Raw genomic sequence first — 14,981 nt, forward strand, 5'->3', positions numbered from 1 at the left:
AGTGGTATGAAATATGATTTATAAGGTCAGATAAAGCATATACTTCCTATCTGGAGGCTCCTCATTGAATCACAATAGACATGCATTTGATTCTTGCTTTATAGAAAACCTGGCTACTTGTATCTATATCTTCCAAATGTCTTAGTAGACTATGAAATTTTTGGATATGGGGCTATTTTTTCATTTCTCTGTGATACTGGCAAACTTATCCTATATTAATTCATTTAGAAAACATTTGATGCTAAATGAGAAGGGAATGGATAGAAGAGACAGACCCCCTCCCTAGGCCCTGCATTAGTTCCTTGAATTCAGAACAGAAATGACAGGTGCAGTGTCTTTCTTCTAGGGGGCTAAAATTTAGAGGATATTGACAGAATTCACTTTCCTTTAGTAGCTACAGAAACAACTGGATTTAGTACTTGTTTAATAAAAATAATTAATTTCACCTTCCTCCCATCCACTGACTCTAGCTCTCACTCGCTGTGTCCTGGATGGTGATGTTCTAAACCCTCCATTTCTTCTACCTCAAAATGAATTTGTCTTTAAAAGTTGATGATAATTTTCTTGCTTCTTGACTTGTTTGTATCTTGTGAAACTTGCCCCTGGTGTGATAAATGTTTGCCATGGCTCTGCTTAAAGGCAACAGTAAGTGAATTATGTATGGATTATGTCAAGTGTATCATCTGAATCTGAATGCAAAGAACAAGTTAGGGTATAGTGGGAAATAACTAAAATCAAAGAATTACATAATGAAGAATGGCAGAGCTTGAAGGGAACTTAGAGATCATCTCATCTACTCTACTCATTTTATGCATGAGGAAACAGAAACTTAGAGTGAATTATTCAAGGTCAAATGACTTTAATAGGGAGTGACTTGGAATTCAGTGAGCTTCTGATTCCTTGTCTGGTATTTTTCCTGGTTCATGATCAGCAAAAGATTGGCAGTAGATAGTCAATAAGCATTTATTAAGTGCCAGCCATATGGGAAGCACTGTGCTAAACGCTAGGGGATATATAAAAAAAGCAAAAAGTCAGTCTTTGCTCTCAAGGAACTTATAATCTAATGAGTAGTGTTGGTGGCAGCTCTCGAGAGGGCTAGAATGAGATTCCTGCAGAGAATGTGTGGCAAGTAGGGTGCCATACCTTCAGCCACTCCAGAATTCACATTACCACTGTTTCTTACACAATTAACTGCCACTATTCCTATTCTTCCCCATCCCAAACTTTTCAACTAAGATGCTATTAGGAAAAATGTTATATATATATATGTATATTTATATGCCTGTGTGTCTCTGTGTATACGTATGTATTTATGTGTATATATCTATATCTATATCTATATCTATATCTATATCTATCTATATCATCTATCTATCTATCTATCTATCTATCTATCTATCTATCCATCTATCCTGACAAAGGCAAAGAATGGCGTAGAACAGTAGGGTACCAGTGCTTATATGTACTCCATTCCTATCTCTTTATTCTGATAGAAGAGAGCTTTTGACATGTAGAAGGGGAGGAGAAAATAAGGGTCATGTGTACCATTTATTTATGAAAATTTTTATATTACTTATATGTTCACTATGTTCCTCCCACTTCCCTGGGTTTGTTTTGTATTATCAAGATTTTTTTCCCTTTTTTTTTAGTTTTTTGCAAGGCAAATGAGGTTAAGTGACTTGCCCGGGGCCCCACAGCTGGGTAATTATTAAGTGTCTGGATTTGAACTCAGCTATTCTTGAATCCAGGGCTGGTTCTCTATCCACTGTGCCACCTAGCTGCTCCATTACCAAGAATTTTTTAAAGGGAAAAAATGATTCAGCAAAACTAACCAACTTAACAAATAAGTCCTGTCATGTTCTACCTCCCCTGTCACCTTCATTTATGGTTTTTAAAAGGCTATTTCTACTTCCTTCTACCATGAACTTTGTCTCCACTGAAATTTTGGCAAAACACATGGATGGTGTGCACAGTGAGGAAGAAGGAAAACTAATAAAAAAGCAAATATTTTCTGCTTTTAAGAACTCTATACTCTATTAGTTGTATCCTTTAGTCATTTCAGTCATGTATCTGAATTTTTTTGATTTCATTTGAGGTTTTCTTGGTAGATACTGGAAAGGTTTAACATTTCCTTCTCCAACTCATTTGCATATTAGAAAACTGAAGCAAATAGATTTTGCCCAGGGTCACACATCAAGTATAAGTGTGTGAGGCCAGATTTGAACTTGATGAGTCTTCATGACTCCAGGCCTGTCTTTATATTCTATGTCCAGCATATACTAGGCACTTAAACGAGTTCTAATTGATTAAATAAATGAATTCTTATCCATATATGTCTTCTTCCAGGAGTTGACATCCCAGTAGATTGAAATGGGAGGGTTTTCATGAGTACAGAAAACCTTTTATTTGTTCATGATATAAAGCTCATTATAAGGAGTTTGATTTGGTGAGAGAGGAACTAGGGAGCTACTGCAGGCTATTGAGAAATTTAGTAACAGAATCAAAATCTACCATGAGGAAAAGTAACTTGTTATTTTTTTAGGACTAAACAGAGCCAGGATGGACTGGATGTAGCGGTTATTAACTGGTCTATTGGCCAGGAAATAAATTTTGGGACCTAGACTAGAACTGTAACTGGAGAAGTGAGAAGGATAAGAGAAATATCTTGGTAGAAGAATTGTCAGGAAATAGTAAAAAATTTAGTTAATGATAACTCCAAGGCAAGAATCCTGTGAGGTTGAGTATAGAAAAGTATGAATTAAATATAATCCTTCCAGCAAAAGACAATGAGCTATTTATGACAAATGATTTAGGAGCTTTTGACATTAAATGGAGATGTCAAGAAAGACTGAAGTGGGGAAAAAATTAGTGGTCAGGATAGAACTGCAGATCTTTGTGAAAACTATATTTCAGTGGTAATTGAATTTGTATGAATAGATAAGTTATATGAAGGAATAAGTGAATAAGGAAAAGAACAGGGTAGGGAGCTCTTTACAGGGAGGAACCTCCCAGCAGAAGGAAGGAGAGGTGTCAGCAAGAGGGAAATCTAAATTTTCTCCTGTGGGAGGAGTAAGTGTGGTCTCTATAGTTATGTCCCTTCCTCCCGATCTGCCTAATTGGACTCTTGAACCTTTTGACTGATTCCCTTTCTCTGTTATAAGGGATAGGTGCTACTTACTGTCCCCTCCTCCCACCTCTTCCCAACTCCCAACCCAATTACTTTTAATTGCCTTGAGTAGTATCCCCATGTGACTGCATATGCCTGCATCTTTTATGAAGATGGCCCCAGGGTCTATCTCCTTTACTATAACCTCTAGATATCTTTCTCTGCTTCCTGACCCATCTCTTCCTGGTCCTTCTCCATTGTATGAGTTTGTCCTCCATTTTCCTGACTCTGTTAATGCTCTAACTATAGGATTAGATACGCACAGAGGAGAGAGATCTGCATCACCAAACTGATCTTATTTTTATGATGGTTACCTTGACTAATCACAACGACACCCTCAGGTTTCCGTGATAATGAATGCTTTGAAGGCAAGGACTCTGTCTCCTCTTAGCGACCTGGAATTGCCCTCTGCAGATATAACCAACCTCAGCTTCTGAATACCTTTTCCATGTAATCCAGGAGCAGAGTTGCAGTGGGGAAATTTGCCCTTTTAATAGGGGAAAATATTGCCCTCATAAGTCTTTATGCAACACATTTTAGCTTAATGCTCACTTACTGATTCAGTTTTATAACTTCCATATTGAGTGAATTAAGTCTTCTATGCTGGTAGTTATTAAATGAGTGATAAGTGCTTTATAATACAGTAAAGGGTGGCCTGGCTGCTTTATATTTTCCTGGGGAAATATGTTACCTGAAGGATAGCTCTCCCAGGATGCCCAGGGCAAGCTACTCCTAGACACAATTCTTTTTTACTCTTATTGGACTTTATACAAATGATGAGCTTTAGGGGATACTAAGAGAAAAGTGGTCAGAGAGTGTTAAAGAAGATATCTTTTCCTCTGCTCTAGGTTGCTCTTTATTTTGTTCTTATAGCTGGAGAACCACCATTCTTTTATTCTAGTTCAAGAATAAGAAATCTGGTTTAATTCAGAAGATTTGCAGGGAAGGCTTCTATCTTGTCTATTCTCCACAGATTGCTAGAGCAAGCCAAGTCTACCCTGAATCATATTCCTTCTTCTAAGAACTACAAGGGCCCAGGCATATTAAATGCTCTAGGGTTCATTTTGAACTCTGTAGAAGGCTAGAGGAAACCCTTGTCTCTTTGCTTAATTGCTAGTCCCACCAAGACCTGGGACATCAAGTACTCTGACTTTGAGGTCACAAGGGTTAAGGGATTTTTATACCTAAAAACTCTTAAACTGTATTCAAGTTATTGAAGATCTCTCACCCTCCTGCCTATTAGACAGGTGCTTCAAGTCCTGCTATTCTAATGACCAGTAGGGCCATTGTCTTCTGTAAGCTTGGATCATCTTTGGGATAATTTTTTTGATCATTTTCTACAATTTCAAGGAATGGGATTTCTCCTGTTGATAAGCCCTGATGCTGCTGACAATAGGATGGTGATGTTTTGAATGTCCTTGTACCTCCCAACTTTTATAGGGTTTTGAAGGGACTTATGTAAAGGAGAATAGAGGTCAAAGTTAATTTTCTTTGAATAGCTATTTTCCTAAGCACAGGCCTTAATTTGATTTCATTTCAGAATAAATACTCTTACTATTAAAATCTTTCCTTTTGAGGAAATGTTTCCAGAACAACTTTATTCCATTTCCACCATATTACCAGACTTTTTCCTAGGGTTGTTGAGATACTAGAGTAATGAGTTCCATCCACAGTGATCTGCCAACTTGGACTTGGGAGGATGAGTAGCTGAAATCATGGTAGTGGTCGTTTGAAATGGTGTGAACTAACCCAATTTAAGTTTCAAGAAATGGAGGTACTTTGGTATTTCCCAGGGCACTCCTGGTCTTATCCTTCTTCTCTTAAAGGATTTGGCTCATGGAATATCCCTCTGGAACAAAATAGTACAGAAATGGAAGAAATTCAGAATGATTAGCATTCATCAGTAAGACTTTAATAGCAAGAGTTTGCGGAAGCCAACCTGGAAAATATTACTTCTTGTTCAAATAGTTTTGGGATTTCATTTAATCATAAAGTACAACAGTTAGAAAGCACTTCAGAGAACATCTAGTTCAATCTTTTCCACATATTCAAGAAATTTAGCCTTTGCTAGAAGACTATTAGTCACTGGAAACTCACTTCCTTTGGAGACAGCCCATTCCACTTTTAGACGGCTTTAATTCTAAGGGAGTTTTCCCTTATATCTCACTGAAATTTACTTCTGTCTACTTGCCACATATTCTCTAGTTATGTTTCATGATTCCAAGGAAAATAAAAATTCCTCCTCCTTGTGGCAGTCCTTCATATACTTGAAAATAACTGTCATGCCTTTTCCTTGCTCTCTCCTCCACCCCTTCCACTCCCAGTCTTCTTTTCTTGATGCAAAACATCTCCAATTAGTTGAACTGACCCTTATATAGCAAGATTTCGAACCCTTCCCTATCCTGGTTATCTGCATCTTGACATGTACCAGCTCCTGGTACCAGCTTCTGGACACTATATTCCCATTAGCTTTGCCAAAGATTATGATATGTCACATTAGCAAGAAAAGTTATACTGCTGTTGTTCTCTCCTCTGGAACAAACTTTTCAGGTTGTCATTTTGAACTGTTCACTATTACTGAGTTTGTATTCTACTAAAATCTCTAAGTATTTTTCACATGAACTATTGTTTATCTGTTTTTTCCTTATCCTGTATACATGCAATTGATTTTTTGAATCGAACAACATCAATTTACTTTTAACCCTAAGGAATCCAGTGTGGTTAGTCACATTATTTGAGTTTGCACTACATAATTTCTCTGGCCTGAAGCCAATTTTCATATTTTACATAAATACAACTTTGAATAGTACGACTGTGAATGCATGTAATCACTTTATGAAGCCATTATATGCACTAATTGAAGTTTAGCTATAATTAGATTCAGCCTGTTGTTTTAGCCTATTGGGATTTTCTGGATCCTGATTTTGTCTTCAAATATGTCAGCTGGTATCTTTGTGTCATTTACAGGTTTAGAAAGCATACCATGATAGAGCACAAACCCATCCAAGGATAGATCCCAGGAGCACTGGAGATCCCTCTCCAGGTTTCCATCAATATATTAAACATGTAGGAACCAGTTATGGAACAAATTCTGAATGTAGCTAATAGTAAAATCATTTATTCTCCATTTTTGTTGGAAAGGTATAGGGTCATATCACAATATATAGAATCATAGGACAAAATAAGACTTTATCAAGTGTTATACTGCATCATCAACAGATCTCACATTCCAATTATCTTGCTAAAAAGAAAAATGAGTTTAGTGGCATGATATTCTATGGAAATTATGTTGTTTCTCATCAAGCACTCCTTTCCTTTCTAAGTGCTCCCAAACCATGGAACCTTGTTTCCATCTGGGAACATATTATTATCGGTGCCTTGGGGTGAAATGGAAAGAATCCTGTACTTTCTAAAATGATCAGGTAAAAATCCATGACTCCAGAGGGTCAATCTAAATCTTAGTAACAGGAGTAATAGTAAGTTTATACTAGCCATTATTAGAAAGTATGAGGAATTAAATACCACCTCTCCCAACTATATCTATGTGAAACAGGCATGGTATATCTGCTCTGAGCTTTAAGTTTCTTCTTCTAAAATGGGGAAGATAATCCCTATCCTGCCAACATCTCATAGTTGTGAGGATCAGATGAGATAACATTTAAAGTAACATCAAATATTGTTTATAGTAAAGTAAAATATAAAAGAAAGTTGTGAGGGTTATTGTTACTATTTAGATATCCTGTGAATTCAGGTATGTGAAGAGGCTCATTCTCCCCTAATAAGAACTCGTTTATCAGTATATTGACCCACCTGCTCTGGGTTCCTATTAAACTGCAGGATTTAAATTGTAACTTTTATCCTGCCTAATAGATTCTGCTCTTTCATTGGAAAATGCAGCACCTAGGAATGCAGCTGTTTTTTCCCCTTGCCTTGGTCTGCTGTCATACCAGGGTCACCAGGATGAGACAGCACCCACCCTTTGGTACCTTGGCTCCCTGGAACCTCCTTTCCCTCAACAGCTGCAGAGTTGTCTACATAAGCAGGATCTTCCCAACCCCCTTAGTGTCTATACTCCGTGGAGTTTTTGCTCCAGACGTTTTGTTTATAATGCTAAACATATCAGATAATTGAAAGCTAATGCTTCTGTCTGGAACACTAGACATAATACTCCTGGATAACAAATCAATTTTCTCATTGCCCTATAAGATGTTGGCATCCAAAGTGCCGCTCACACATTCCTTTCTGCATGTTGACTTATTTGGGGGCCTTATTGGGATCTTGGACTAATTTCATAATGTGGCATCAAAATATAAACAGGCCATTGGAGCCAGCCTGGCTGACCAGTGCTCACCCTCCTAGCTTTCTTGTCATTCTTGGAATGATCTAGACGAGAAGGCAAAAGTCTCTTGGGGTCTTCCCTGGATATATTGTGGAAGGAGCATTTAGGAATGTGTATCTAACTACTTTTGGCTCAAGGAGCTACTTATCTTTTCAAGAGCAGAGTGGATTACATTAAAGGTGAGAAATCCAAGCATTGCCTAATTACTTAAGGCTTTGCATGGATATATCTTTAAAGGTGGAAGTACTGAAGACAATTCTGGGTGCACACCTGAGTCAGGATTAAACCTCATTTATCACTTATCCAATCTAGAACCCAGACAAAGAAATTGGAGAGAAACAAAACAAGTCTTTGGATTGCCAAAGATGTTAGCAAGTCTGAACTCTAAAACCCAGTTGCTTTACTCCTAAAACAACCCTTCAACTTCACAGTCAAGGCTTATGTATCTGTTCATCAGTCCCAGTTCCTAGTGACTTGATTAGATTGTTTCCCAGAATACAGGATCAGCAAATTACTGGGGAGAAAAAGGAGGGGAGGCTTAAAGCTTGTTGCTGGAGATGACAATCAGGGTGAGTAACTGACAGTGGGAGAAGACAAAGGAAAACCTTAAATTGTAGACAGGAAAGTTTAAAAACACAGTAAACCAGTTAGTGTAGGTATAAAGAGTCCAACACACCTCAATAGGCCTTAAAGCTTGATTCTTTCAGAGAGTAATAATGGTTGTACTTAATGAAGACTTTTAGTTATCAAGAAAAGCTGAAATTACATTCATGGTTCTTTTATGCAGGAAAATGTATTATGCATTTTGGAAAGATTACCATCTAGAAGAGTTAAAAATAAATCATGATTAAAGGGGCAAGTCAGCTATCTGTAAAACTCACTTATGTGGAATAGTTCATCCCTCAATGATGCTAAATAAATGAAGTATGACTGTGTCCAAAGGAACAACACTTATATGTATATTCAACCAATATAAAGCTCTGAGCAGAAAAGTATATTCATGCCTAAGGAAAATTCTACTTACTTGTGGGTGTCTTAATAATAGTAATTCATATTTACTATTTTACAGAGTATTTTAAGGTTTGAAAAATACTCATTAGGCATGATCTCATTTGATTCTCTCAAAAAAAATCCTATGAGCTATGTGTGATTATTGTTCCCATCCTACAGGAAAAAAACACATAAATCTAAGAATTGTAAAGTAATTTGCCTGGAAGCAAATGGTAAGTACCAGAGAGTAGATTCAAACCCAGGTCTTAATGACTTTTAAGTTTGGTGTTCTATCTATTATGTTACATAGATGGGCACATTTTGTTTTCATATATTCCTATTCAGGGTCTGCAGTCGCCAGGGGAGTTGGCACTACTCTAACGTGGTTTATAAAATGATAAAAGTTTTGTGAGGTCATCCAGAAAGAGGAAGGAGAACACAGAGAAAGGTGTAATCCATACCCTAAAGGAGGGGAGTATTAAAAAAAAAGAGGGAATAGTCAATTCATCAAACTGAACCAACAGTTTTTTTTTTTTTTTGGTAAGGCAGTGGAGTTAAGTGACTTGCCCAAGGCCACACAGCTAGGTAATTATTAAGTGTCTGAGGCTGGATTTGAACTCAGGTCCTCCTGACTCCAGGGCTAATGCTCTAGCCACTCTGCCACCTAGCTACCCCTGAACCAACAGTTTTAAAACTGTTGTGCAATAAAGACTGCAGAAACTATAAAGGACACTGAACACTATGAAAATATCCTGGAATCCCACAACTCTGATGTCAGTGTTTTGTGGAATTAGATAACACTGGGACTCATTTTCATATTATCTGGAAATGATTATCCATCTATCCATCCATCCATCCATCCATCCATCCATCCATCCATCCATCCATCCATCTACCCAAACATCCATCCATCCATCCATCCATCCATCCATCCATCCATCCATCCATCCATCATTGATATAGGGAACTTTTAGATAAGAAGAATTCTTGTGCCAAAGCAGATAGACATATTCTCTGCAACTTACATTTTAGAGCCTTGTTGTCAAACATGCAGTTTGTAAATCCTTGTTCCTGATTCAAATTAAAATGTGATTGGGAATTTTTAACAAAACAAATAAAAATACAATAAAATATAAACAACATGTAGTTTTCTAAGTCAATATGTGGCCTTAGAGAATTCCCTAGAGACCTGAGAGGTTGTTACTGAATTGTGTAACCAAAGTCACATAGCTAGCATCTATTGGAGATTAGACTTGAACTGTGGCCTTTTTGGCTCCTTCTTGGATTCTTTAGGTCCTTGGATCCTCTGTGCTAGGCTGCCTCACAAATATAATTCATATATTCACAATTATTTATACACAAATCCATATGTATGAGGCTATATAAATGTCATATATATGTGCTATTTTATATGTATGTAATGCACATATACAAATATTTATATCTCCACATATGTATATATTTCTATACAAACATACATATATCTACAATGTAGCTATATATCTGTATGTCTATCATACATATATGTATATATATATATATGTAAGCATGTGTGAAGGAATGTGGAAAATCATCATATTCCAAGGGCAGGTAGAAATGAGTTTGGAATAATATGTTTTGTTTTTTGCAAGGCAAATGGGGTTAAGTGGCTTGCCCAAGGCCACACAGCTAGGTAATTATTAAGTGACTGAGGTTGGGTTTGAACTCAGGTACTCCTGACTACAGGGCCGGGGCTTTATCCACTGCGCCACCTAGCACCCTGCCCCCCCCCCCCCCGAATAATATATATTTTTTTGGATCATCTGTGCTGGCTTCTAGTGTTTTGTTTTGGTTTTTTCCCCTAGATAATTGAAAGATGACTATGAAGGCAGGTTGCTTGACTAGACTGTTCTCCTAGGGCTCATGCCCTACATGGTCTCATTGATGCTTGGCTATTCCCTCACACAGTTCTACTATCCTCTATCTGACAGTATCTAGAAGATACAGAGCTTCTCTCTGACCCCATTGAGTGCTCCTTACACTGAGCTACTGCGGGAGGCCAGTCCCTGTCTGGAGAGTGCAACATTGCTATTAATAATGTTTTTTTTTTTTTTTCCCTTCCTCTTGCTCTGCCTCCCACTTGAGCTCAGATAGTCGGGTTTGCACATTTGCTGCTGATAAGCTGGTGACTTTGACAGTGTTGGGATCCATGTGATGATTTTAAAGTGGTTTGGAAAGTTAGAGGGTGGAGATAGAGAACAGGGACCATGGCACTATGAGATGCCTGCTCAGAATATGGTTGCTTAATTCTCAGATCAGAGAGCACTAGGTCTGGAGTCAGGAAGATCTAAGTTCAAATCTGTTCTCAGACACATGCTAACTGTGTGACCCTGAGCAAGTTGTTTAACCTCTGCTTGTCTCAGTTTCTTCAATTGTAAAATGGGGATAAAAAACTCCCAGGGTTGTTGTGAAGATTAAATGAGATCATAGTTGTAAAAATACTTAGCTTAGGCTTGGTACATAATAGGCACTATATTTTCTCATGTTTATATTTCAATGGATCAAGATAGATATATAGTATAGATAAATAGATACTTACTGATCTATAGTTCATGGAAATAAGTGGAAAGAAAGAGGAAGACTCTCAAGATGGGTCAGCTTGGAAATGCTCCTTTGTTTTTTATGCAGTCGCTAAAGCTAGAATTAGGCAATGATACCTTATGGGTATTTCTGCCTAAGGGAATCCTTATTAATAAAGAGAAGGAGTCTCTCATGAGAATTCATTGCCACAGAGTGGGGTGGGGGGAGAAATGGTGTAAAGAAGTATGTCACTGTTAAAAATGCTATCTTGAACATAGAATTTATAGAAGACAAAATTAGCACTAGTTTGTTCTCATCCTTGGGGAACTTTGTCATTCTTAGAGGTAAAGTGACTACCAAAGGTCACACACAGCTAGGTAATTGTTAAATGTCTGAGGCCGGATTTGAACTCAGGCCTTCCTGACTCCAGTACTAGTGCTATACCCATTATTAGCTACCCTGAACTTTGCCATTCTTGTGGCAGATTCTTGCAGAAGCTAAGTATCACAGTGCATAGAGCACCAGCCCTAGAGTCAGGAAGACTTGAGTTCAAATCCAACCTCAGATGCTTGACACTTACTTGCTGTGTGACCTTGAACAAATCACTTAACCCTGACTCCTCACATCTAGGGCCATCTCCAGTTGTCCTGATTCAAATCTGACCATTGGACCCAGATGGTGACTTAGCACAGCCCTGCCTCACTCAAATCCAATTCATGTGCATGTCATGGCATCATCTCTCTGATATCATGATCTTCTTCAAAAACAAACAAACAACAACAATCCAATTTAAGATTTCTCATTCTCTAACTTCACAAAACTGATTCAGACTCTGGGAAGGCATCTGATCATATATTTGATCTTGTGATAGATGCGTTTATGTCTAGGGCTCCATTAAGAAGTCAATAGACTTTTTTTTGGTAACTCCAAAATTATACTTATTTAACTCAAAATCTTTATGAGAATTGACTGTGTAGTTTATGCAACCACATACAAAATGTTAGTAATACAGTTGTGCCCCTTTAAGAAAACCCTGCTCAATTAAATTATAATAATGGCTTGAATGACCTCAGAGAATGAGACAAAGATAATCTAGTCCAATCTTTTTTTTGTAGATGAGGAAACTGAGGCACATTTAGGACAAATGACTTGCCCCAATGTCTCACAATGATCTAGTTAAGATTTTTTGACTCTCAATCTAGTTTATTTCTTCTAAGCTACATTATCTGGGGAGATTATTTTAATTTCCAAAGGACTAGTTGTTAAAGGCTTCATTTTAATGATTTTCTCCCTCGAGCATGTAAGGTTTTGTTTAGAGATTATTTATTCCTTTGAAGTGATAGAATAGTGGGATAGGAATTGGAATAGAAGCAGAGAAGTGTGAAAATTTGAGGACAGCATAGAGATTGGATCTGATGATTTCATTTTTGTGGGAACTTAGGGATGAGGGTATGTCCTTTATCAAAACAGGTCAACCAGCATCTGTTCGCAGCTTTTCTGATTTAGGAAGTTGACCAAGAGCACTAAGAAGTTACTTGCTCAGCTCACACGATCAATATGGGTCAGAGGTAACTAGATTTTTACTGACTTAGAGGCCAGCACTCACATTGCTCCTAAAGTGTTAGGACATAGCAAAAACTGAGATCAATAAAATATGGATACTTTCATGCTTCTGAGATCTTCTTGATGGGGGTATTCCCTTCATTGATGCAGATAATAACTATCAACACCTTATCCCGTGTGACTCTTTTCCAAGTCCTTCCCTAAATCTCCTCAGGGAATTCATAGTTTTCGGGGGGGGGGGGGGGGCTTTCTCTGGATCTCTTGACATTCCGTGGATACAAGTAATGGATGAATGAATGAAAAAAGTATTATTGGTAACTTATTACTAGGGGCAATTAGATGGCATAGTGAATAGAGCACTGACCCTGGAGTCAGGAGGACCTGAATTCAAATTTGGCCTCAGACACTTACTAGTTGGGCAAGTCACTTAATCTTAAATTGCCTCAAATAAAAGAATTTGCTATATGCAAAACACTGTATTGTTCTGATTAAGAAAAAAGGAAAGCAAAAAAATCACTGCTTTCAAGGAGTTCATACTTTAGTGGAGGAGAAAATATATATATATATATATATATATATGTATATATATATACATATATATATACATATATATATAACTTTTCAGTTGTAGGTCAGCTGGAATGGCCCTTAGAGTACAGGGAAAAAGCAGATGGTAATGCATTTTGTTTAATGCAATTTGACTGATAAAATCACAAACTATGATAATGTGGAACCATCAGATTGTGCAAGGGACTTAAGTGGTGAGAACTTTCCATATTTCCAGTGGCTATGGTTGCTGTGGAGGCAGGGCTAGGGCACCTTCAGAAGCAGCTTTCCAGTATGTGCCTCTTACAGAGATTGCTTCTCAGAATCATAACTGTATAAGCTGGACTAGAAGCAGGATTGGTGACCTGAGGACAGGTACTGTAATTTAAGAGGCTCTTGAATTTACCTGCCCATTACTGGCAGTTGGTTAGCAACAGGCATGTTCATTCTGCTCTATCTATAGGACACATTTATCTGTTTTTCTGGCTATACATCTTTGGGATAATATTTCTTACATCAGTGATGTCAAACTCAATTAGAAATGAGAACCACTAAACTATACATGAACTTTCCTATTGGCTACTTAGAAAACCATATATTAACATTATGTATGTTCTATTGTAGTGAATTTATTTTGCTAAATATTTCCCAACTATATTTTATGTAATAGGTAAGTTACAACAAAGCTACATGTAAATCCTATTCTTATAAAATAGAATTAATATTTTCCTACTAAATGCACAATAGTTTTTACATTTTATCTTCATTTCTTGGGTCAAGGAAAATTAAAGCTGTAGGTTATCCAGAGGGTGAATGAAGAGTTGAATGGTAGACAGGGGTAGGTTGTGGCATGTGGTAAAGCTGTGCAGAAGTGATGTAAGGCACAGGGGTCAAATAGGTTGAAGGGCAAATTAGATTAAAATATAGGCCTGAGTGTGAATTCTGACAAATAATAAAGTGTGTAGCTTTGGGTAATTTGTTTAATCTCTTTTTATCTTCAGATTCTTAAACTATATAAAATGGAGATAATAATAGCACACCAAGATCACAGGATCATTGTGAGAATTAATATGAAATCACATATGTAAATTTCTCTGAGAAATGCAGATCACAATATAAATATTAGTTCTAATGATTTTAATGATTTGACAAGTCTTCCTATACAGCCTTCAAGGAAAGGTGAAGTCAAGTGGTTATTCTACATACTCAGCCATGGAATAGTCCTTAAATGATGTCATTTTCCCAGGCAGTGCACCATGTTCTTCTGGCATTTATTAGGTTTGTCAGTTGATGGCAGATGAGAGAGGGAACACAAAAGATTAGTAAGTCTAGAAAATGATGTCTATCCTAAGAAGATAATGGAAAATGCCTGCTACTCTCTGGTAGAGAACTTTATATGAGAGAGCCCAGATCTTTTAGAGGTCTGGCAAAATCAGGAATTACCCCTGATAGGGAAAAGGGATCTTTCTTGCCTTGGGTTCTTTGCTTCAGTCTTTCACATAATGTGGAGACTGATGATTTTTTTTTAGTGTTGGATGGTTCTCAAGTTGAATAATAGACCTCCCTTTGGTTTTTACTACTTCTGGTGGGCACCTCACCAAAACTCCATTAGTCTTTTTGAGTTTTGAAACTGAGATGGTTGAGGGGACCAAAAGTAGGAATTGTCAGTTTCTGGACTCAGAGGCTATGTGTTATCAAATCAATGGCAAGACTTTCTTACTTTGTCTGTGTCACCTGTAATCTTGGTTTTATCTATTATAATAATTATTATCAAAGGCATTTGGTGATATCATTTATTGCTATATCCTAGGCACAGCC

At 37.3% G+C, this 14,981-nt stretch overlaps 1 protein-coding gene across 5 annotated transcripts in view; it reads left to right on the top strand.

Annotated features, from left to right (window-relative positions):
- The window catches only part of NTRK3 (neurotrophic receptor tyrosine kinase 3), a 472,049-nt gene that overhangs the window by 67,418 nt on the left and 389,650 nt on the right, over nucleotides 1–14,981 (top strand). The gene's annotated exons all lie outside the window — the stretch shown is intronic.

The sequence above is a fragment of the Macrotis lagotis genome, chromosome 4 (assembly GCF_037893015.1).
Source record: "Macrotis lagotis isolate mMagLag1 chromosome 4, bilby.v1.9.chrom.fasta, whole genome shotgun sequence".
Lineage (NCBI taxonomy): Eukaryota > Metazoa > Chordata > Mammalia > Peramelemorphia > Peramelidae > Macrotis > Macrotis lagotis.